This window comes from Alligator sinensis, unplaced genomic scaffold (genome assembly GCF_000455745.1).
Source record: "Alligator sinensis unplaced genomic scaffold, ASM45574v1 scaffold215_1, whole genome shotgun sequence".
NCBI lineage: Eukaryota > Metazoa > Chordata > Crocodylia > Alligatoridae > Alligator > Alligator sinensis.
The window spans coordinates 1,757,682-1,766,180 of record NW_005842259.1 but is presented as its reverse complement, the minus strand read 5'-3'; the positions used below and the strand labels follow the sequence as shown (position 1 = coordinate 1,766,180).

General features: G+C 46.4%; 1 protein-coding gene across 1 annotated transcript in view; it reads left to right on the top strand.

Annotated features, from left to right (window-relative positions):
* Window positions 1–8,499, top strand: part of FAM83F (family with sequence similarity 83 member F) — a 29,948-nt gene that overhangs the window by 2,203 nt on the left and 19,246 nt on the right. The gene's annotated exons all lie outside the window — the stretch shown is intronic.

Genomic DNA, 8,499 nt, shown 5'->3' with positions numbered 1-8,499 from the left:
TTCCCTGCTCTGCTCCGCTCCGCTCCGCCCCAGGCCGCGCCGCGAGCTGCAGGAGCCTGGCGAGTCTAGAGAAGCCGGCAGGGTCGTCCCGATCCAGCCCATCCCACACAAGCCATTGTCTCCTCCGGCGGCGCAAACCTCTTTGTACCAGGACCCATTTGTACACACGGATGCCCAGTCCCCCCACACCTGACCTGCTGCCTCCACCCCCAGCCCGTGTGGGTGTGTTGCCCCGTGCAAGCTGAGCTGCGGGTGTGGTCCCCCGCCCCATGTTTTTCTCCTTTAAAGGAGAATCCGTTCTTAAAGTTTGCTCGCAGACCCTTTCATATATTCTTGCAACCGGCTTTTGGGATGTGACCCACTGGTTCAGATGCTGATATAAGCCCACCCTCATGTGGGCAGCTGGTAGCTCCAGAGTCGGGGGGGTCACTTCCCCCCCCCAGCAGCCAGTCAGCAATGGGGGTCCCCCCACAGCTGATCACGCTGAGTGGGGGCTGCCCCTGCATAGCCAATCCTGCCGCTGGCACATCTGGGTCAGCGCAATTAGCCACAGGGGGACCCCTCCCAGTCCACAGGATGGGCTGTGAGGATCACTTCTGGTGCCCCCACTCCCTGGTCGGTGCTCTCAGGGGGAGCACCAGCACTCTTGCCCATTCATTGCCTAAGCAGGAAATGCTGACTGTCAGGGGGTACACCAGCGCTCTCAGGGTGCACGTACATCCCCATGCACCCCCTACACATCACCACTGTACCTTCAAGTGACTCCCTCAGCACTGCCTGGCTAGAAACACCGCTGCTGCTTTCAGATGGTTGGTTTTCAGTTGTGAGTGGAGTAGGAATCAAAACCATTGGTCCGTCATCCCCCCCAATCCACCCCTGAATCATGGGTTTCCACATCTTGTTCTGTAAGGGCGCAGGAAGAAGAGTGGAGAAGGGCTCAGGGGGATGATAATGAGCCAGGAAGTCAAGTGACTCTATCCACGCTGCCCAGGAGGGTGCTGAGCCACGGGTCCCTGTATCATGCCCTCTTGGGGTGTGCAGTTGCTTGGACTGATAATGAGACAACTGGCTTGATTCGCAGCCCTCCCTGGCAGGGGCAGAGCTACACTGTTGAGAGAGGGTGATACAGAGGATGAGGTTCAGCTGCACGTATAACGCAGCATACATTTGTCCCCAGTTAAAAAGAAGCTAGCTTTCCAAATATGCCAGGGGCCAATGGCTATGTTAGTCAGCGTAAGAATGAAACAAAAATAAATAGCACTTCACTGGAATAAGTTCAGAGCAATCTTCCAGGCTGTGAAATAGGAGTCTCATGACCAGGAACAGCACAGCAGAACAAAGGCTAGTTTTATGGGTGTCGTATCCAGACCATTAAGAAAAGAGAGAAGGTGGTTAAGACTTGTGGAATGAAGAATTGACTTGAGTCGATGATAATGATGAGCCATGAAGGCAAGTGATTCCCTCAGTGCTGCCTGCCTAGAAATGCTGCCACCACCAGGCGGTTGGCTATCAACTCTGGATGGAGCAGGAGTCAAAGGGGGAGGTGCAAGTGCACCAGTGTGTTCCCCCCGCCCCGCCACAACCACCTGGATCTGTCACTGCCAAGGCTAGCACTGAGCTGTGGGTCCCTGCATCTTGTGTCCTCTCCTGATACACAGTTGCTTGAACCGAAAACAAGACAATCCACTAGATTTACAGCTCCCTCAGGCAGGGGCTGATCTAGAATGTTGCAATGGGTGGTGCAGAGGGTGAACTGCAGCCTCACATAGGAAACAACACACACTTTTTCCAGTTAAAAAGGAACTAGAATCTTTAATAATACACTACAGGCCTATCTGCAGCGCTGTGAAATATCTTCATTAGCAGCAGCCTTACAGAAGAAAGGCTAGCTTTGGTGAAGCATCCAGACCGTTAAAAAGAAGAGAGGGTTGTTAACACCTGTGGAATGAAGAGTTTAGAAGGGCTCAGGTTGATGATGATAAGCCATGAAGGCAAGTGACTCCTCTGCTGCCAGGCAGTTGGCTTTTAACTTTTGAGTTGATCACGAATCAAAAGGGAAGTGCAAGTGCACCAGTGTACCCCCTCTGGATCCACCCCTGCACAAGAGGACACTTAGCCACAGGTGTCTGTATCACATCCTCTCTGGGTGTGCAGTCACACCATCAGCATCATGCAACTTTACTTGGATGGTCTAATGCTATTAAGTCTGATTATATTTTTTTTCTCATTTAAATTCCAATAGCGTCTAAGGGCCTTAATTGGGATCTAGGCCCCACTGCTATGCACTGTATGCACAAGCAGTAAAAAAAGACAATCCCTTTCCTTCAAGGCTTTGCAGTCCAGATGTATGATTGACGACAGACAAGAGGTAGAGATGAATAAATGGGGGTGAGGCTAGGGTAATGATGAAACACAGGCTCTTCCTGCAGTTTACATGTGCTTACAAGTATGATTACTCCTGCTAAAATCTGTATGATTACCCTTACACATGAAGTTCAGCAACTGCATGATGCTTCTCAGGATCAAAGCTGCAGAGACTGAACTCCCCTTTCCCCTGCAAAAGGGTGGTCCAGTAATACCAGACTGAGCTAAAACCAGGCAACCAGCTTGGTTCACAACCCCCTAACTCCTGGATAGGGTGACCAAGTTATTTTTATGGAAATCAGGGACACTGCCCCCTCCCCTCCAGCCAATCGGTGCCCAGGCAGGGGGAGGCATGGCCAGCCCAGCCCACCCCCCACTTCCAGCTTCTGCTCAGGAGGAGCTGGGCCGAGCACTGCAGGTAGGGTAGTGCCAATCCAGGACTTTTCTTTCCATTCTCACTGGCTGGGATGGACTATGAAATCCAGGACTGCCCCAGCCAAACTGGGATGTATGGTCATCCTACTCCTGGAGGTCCCTTCCAGTTCTACTTCTCTATGATTCTATGAGCATCTTGTCTCACCTCAAACCTGAGCCCTTACAGGTCACTCAGTGCAATGTCTTGCAATAAGTACCTGTGAATGATTCAAATTAACACATTGCTTCCCTGCAGGGGATATTGACTGCACTGTCATTTAAGCCTAGTGCATAAATGGTTGGGCCTGTTTTGATGCCAGTCATATCTGAACCTACTCAGGGCTGCATCAAATCAGTTGTCTGTTTTTAGCTTTGATTGCAAATAGCACTGTAAGTTTTGCCAAAGGGATTCAACTAACAATTTGTGTCCAGGCCTGGGCTTCACCTTGTAAATGGGATTTGTTATGCTATCCAAGTCTGATTGTGTGGCCCAGCCCATTGAAAGTTTCAGCTGGTTCTCTTCCTGATACTTTCAGACTGTTTAAACTCCATGAGTGCAGGTAGCTTAGTTTGTTTATAGGGTTTTACAGAGTGTGGTTTGACTGCTCTCTCTTTGGTTTTTGATTGCTAAACAGCCAGAAGCAGGACAGTGCATAGCTGTTCCTAATGTTTGTCTTTGAAGTAAGGTAGTTCTCAGTTGTGACACTGGTTCTCTGCCTAGAAAATAAAGCAACAGGAAAATCCCAAGTGCTTTTAGGGAACAGGGATCTATTGGGAGCAGGGAACTATTGAAGGCGTTGGCCGTGTCAAGGAAAAGTCCCACTTCAAACAGTTATTCCTCTTTTCCAAATTTTTCCTGTATTTGCCGTTTATAGAAAGGTGACAAGTTGGGGAGCTGCTTAATCTTGCCTCATACACATTATGCTATCTGCTAGAGGTGGGGTTAATCAGTCTCCCAGTGTACATAAGTCCTGCACGATGATTTGTAAAATGAATCTGCAGTGAGAGATGGGGAGCATTTTTCCAGAAAGATATTAACCTGTGCCCCATGCTCTTCAGCTGCCTGGCTGTATTCCCTCTGCCCCTCCCATGCACGCATACGGATACTGTGGGCTGGATTACAGTTCTTTCTTGTATGTGTCATTAACTAGCCAGTGCAAAGTGGCTGTAAAATGCTTTCATTTTGATGTGGTAGCATTGTACAGCCAGCCACTTTTACATTAGTGTTAAAATTCTATACAAGAGGCTGGTGATGAAAATGGACTTTATTTCTGCAATTGTGTCCAACAACCCAAATGCTTTTCTTCTCCTGATTTGGGCAAACTAGAAAGCCTGTGCCCCTCTGAGCCCAAAGGTGCTTGTGTGCTTAACCACAAATAAACATTTAATGGCCCTTTTTGGATAAATGGGCCTGCTGAGCTCATCTGAGCTGACCCCAGGAAATTAAATCCTGAGATGATTTCTCTTTTCCCTCAGCACAAGGGAGCAGACCGTGAGACTAAATAGGTGGAAATAATACTTGGCATACCAGTATGTCTAAGGCTTAAGGCATGTCAGTGTTTTTACAAATATACATTAATAAAGTTTCCTCACCATTTTGAGATTTTCATCAATTCTTTACATGCCTAGAAAGAGCCAGGCATATTCCTATGGTATTACACAAACAAGTGATAATATCCCTATGGTACAAATATAGATGGGGGGTAACTTTGGGCAGGGATAAACCCTCATATTTGCTCTACATTGTGGCTTTTCCAGGTAATATAAGGAGACTGCCAAGTAATCCTGCCTTGGCAGTAACAGTGCTATAGGGGAGGTGTAATCTTTATATAATGATGCCCTGTTGTCCCATTTTTCATGGGTTTATCCTACAGTCTTACAGCTTGCTGGAGAACTTGAGCCTGGAGTTTTAACTGAGGAGCCCAAAGCGTCCTGCCATGATGCTGAGTTTCTTGTACTGTAATTTTGTTTTGCAAGACAAAGAGATTCTCTTCACTAAGGCTTGAGGTAGCCCCTGTGAACAAGAAGCAGTTCATTCCAAGTGGAGGAAGTAGAATGGAAGATATGGCTTGTTTACGAAGGGAAACTCATTTGTATTATTTGTAAATTTAAAGCAGAATGGCTATTCCAGATTATGTGGATGCTCTAAACTTTAAGCCCAGATTTGTTTAATCTGCTTCAAAAATAGCTATTCTGCTTCAATCAGGAATAGTGAATCTTTGAGGAAATTAAGATAAATTGATCAAAAATATGAAGTTAATGTGCATAAACTAAAGAATGGTAATACCCCCGTATACCCCAATGCCCTCATCCCACCCTCCCTTGATATCAAAGCTCATATTCAGGAGCCAAGGGGGCATAGTTTGTTATAGTTTAATCTTCTACGTGTTCCCCTGGGGTCCTGTGTTCCAGTGCTCCAGAGTCGGCACTGGCTTCCAATAGCTTTCTGGGCACAATTCAAGGTGATAGTTTTGATCCATAAAGCCCTGATTGGCCTGGGCCCCAGATACCTAAAGCGAATACCTCCTCCCTCATATTCCACTGCAGTCCCTGAGGTCAGCCAAAAGCAACGTCATGCAAGTAACATCTGTAAGCCAGCTTTGTTTGGCAAAAATAATTAAAATTTGTGGGAGGTTGTTCTTGGTGATTCCATCTCAGCTTCGGTACTCACTCCCCTTTGAGGCATGCCAGAGCCTGTGAACTTCTTCCAGAAGTGCTGTAAGACCTTTTTATTTGAACAGTCCGGCACCAAGCAGGGTAAGATTCTGGGGCATTGTTTGGGGAGTTGTTTTATTACTTTCTAATTCATTTTAATATTTAATCTGCTTTGACAATGAATCTTGTTTTTATTGTAAATTGCCCTGAGCATTTTTTTTGAGGGAAGCATATGAATCAAATACTTCCATAAATAAAATAAAATAAAAATACACAGGATATTTCCCTAAAAAATTCCCATGTGGCTGGTTCAGCTCCACTGGCATTAACAAGATTGAGAGCTACAGTGTAGACAATGCTGCTGTAGCTACTACAGCTCCTCACAGCATTAGTTAAAATGTCAGGAAAGTAACTGGCAAGCTTTTGAAATTACTCCTGGCTAACGCTGGACCTGAATCAGTGCTGGCAACAGTGAGAAAATTGCCTAATGTTTCTCTAATGTAGGCAGGGCCTATAATGGTCAGGCCTTGTAAGAATGTAAATAGAATCGGGGTCTTACATGTTATGCTGCATAGTACTAATGCCACACCTTTTTGGCTTAACTGTTGCATTAGCAATTGCGAGCCAGTATTATGTTTAATGGCAGTGCAGTGTATTGCCATTATCACTGGCTGGCCACAATTAGGCCTCTGTCATGCAAATGGCTGCTCGTCTGTAGCTTATGCACTTTCTTATCACTGCTTACCTATATCAAGAATTTACATATCAGCGGTAGGTATATTCAGCCCAATTACAGTGGCAGCTATTTTTTTTTTTTAAACAAAGAAGAGGATATGCAATGCTCTGCCTAAGAAGGTGCCTGGTGGATCAATGGTCCTGGGAAGTGGGTTGATCTGTCTATATGTTCAGGAATAAGAGAGCTCAAGTGAGTCTGCTCTGGCATCTTTTTTCCCAGATCCAGTTTGTTTTAAAGGCACTTTCAAAGGGAAGGGGTCTCTGGTAAGAATGATTTCCCCTCCTGGGGTTACTTTCCTCTGTGCTGCATTTCATCCAACTTTCTACTGAAGTTAAACAGGCTACCTGATCTGTACATTAGCTCTATTTAAGCCCACTTGTGCTACCTCTAGCCCAGGGGCGGGCAGTTATTTCAGGTGGAGGGCCAGGGCTATTTTAATAAATATTAATTTTCTAAATTTTTTAGGGGCCCTGCGTGCTAGATAGAACGGCCTGGCAGACCACATCTGGCCCGCAGGCTGCATTTTGCCAACCCTATTCTAACCCCTCTTGGCTGACCTGTGTGTAATGGAGGCCCAGGAATTTAAAACTTGATCAGGTAACTCTGGCTGCTTACAGATGTTAAAAAACCAAAATGCACTTTACTGGAAGAAGCAGCGCATTAGTTCAACCTGGCTCCACAGTTTCTGTATAGATCAGGCGCTTCAGTGGGACATTTTGGCACTTTTATCTAATAGCTGATTCAATCAGCTATTAGATAAAAACTCCAAAAAAGCCCCACTAAAGCACCTGATGTATACAGATGTTGCGAGCCAGGTCCAATTAACACAATGCCTCTTTTGGGTATGTGCTGGTCTTGGTGCAGGAGCGTGCCAGGTTTAAAGTAAAGTGCCATTTTGGAGGGGGGGGGTGCAGGTAATGTCTGTAAGCAGCCTCTGTTCCCTGTTACTGTGGGCAGACCAAGACCTCCTACTTAAGTTGGCTTCCTCCTCCATATGTCAATGAGACCAGCAAAACAGCAGACTTCTTTATTCACAGCTTTCCAAAGGCTAAGGACATACTTTCATGAAAAAGGGGCAAGTCAGGACTTGATATTTCTAATGCTTGTAAAATTTGGGGGGAGACTGAAGAAGGAGAGGAGGAAGTTCAGATCACCTTTGTCTATTGTGAAGAACACTAATAACTTCCTTTGCTGTGGTTACATATTACATATCACCTCTGAATGTTTAGACTTCTGTGTTTTATCATATTCATGTAGCTTTTTGCATTTCTTTCTATTTTATACAGAAGTGTGTGGTAGGGAGGAGGGAGTGGTTTGATCAGAGGCATAACTGGCCACTACCGTGCCTTGGGCAGAACTGTGCCCCCCTGCACCTTCCCTGCAGTAGTACAGCAGCAGCAGCTGGAGGTGCATTGCTGTTGCTGGGGATGATGTAATTTCCCTTTTTTGCTACCCAAAACTGGTGAGTTTTCTGGCTGCTTGACAAGCATGTTGGTGGCCAAAAAGAGATAACATATCTGTCATTAACAACAAACCTCTGGCCGCCATGGCTGTGTCTTTGCTGCTGCTCTCCCTTCCCTATTCCTGGAACCAAAGCCAGGGCCACTGTTGGGAATGTGCAGGGTGTGAGGGGGATTAGCTAGGGTGACCATATGTCCCAGGTTGGCCAGAAGAGTCTCAGATTTCGGAGGCTGTCTCAGCATCCCCGCTGTTGGAGAAAGTTGAAGAAAAGTCCCAGATTGGTGAGAACCCACCTGCACATGAAGTTCCTGAGTCAGGAGCCAGGTTGCTCCCTGATCCAAACTCCTCTGGACTGTGAGCAGAGTTGCTTGTGCAGCAGAGTCAGGGCAGAGCTACATATGGGAAGTCACGGGGTCAGGGTCAGGGCTGCGTGTGTATATGTGTGTGTGTGCATGCACCGGCCCCTTTGCCCCCATCCTGGATTTCCTTACCCAATCCCATATTTCTCTCAAATTATTATGATCACCCTAGGAATAGGGGATAGTTGATGGGAGGGTGAGGCACCCATTCCCACCCTCGCCCCTTTAGGCAGCACCTGTCTCCCACTCTTTGTTATGCTTCTGGGTTTTATTTTTGAAAAATGTATTGTGTTGTGTATTTGAAGATGGAGATACTTGTACCTTCAAACACTCACAGAGTTGGACATCAAATCCTGTCCTTCATTCCAAACAGGCTGGGTGCATTTGAGCACCATAGGTCAGATTAGGAATATATTCCTTATGAACCTGGTCCAGGCAGCAGGGTTATTACAGGACATCTCTAGAACAGAAGAATGAAAAACCCCATATTCCTAGAAATCTCTGACTTCT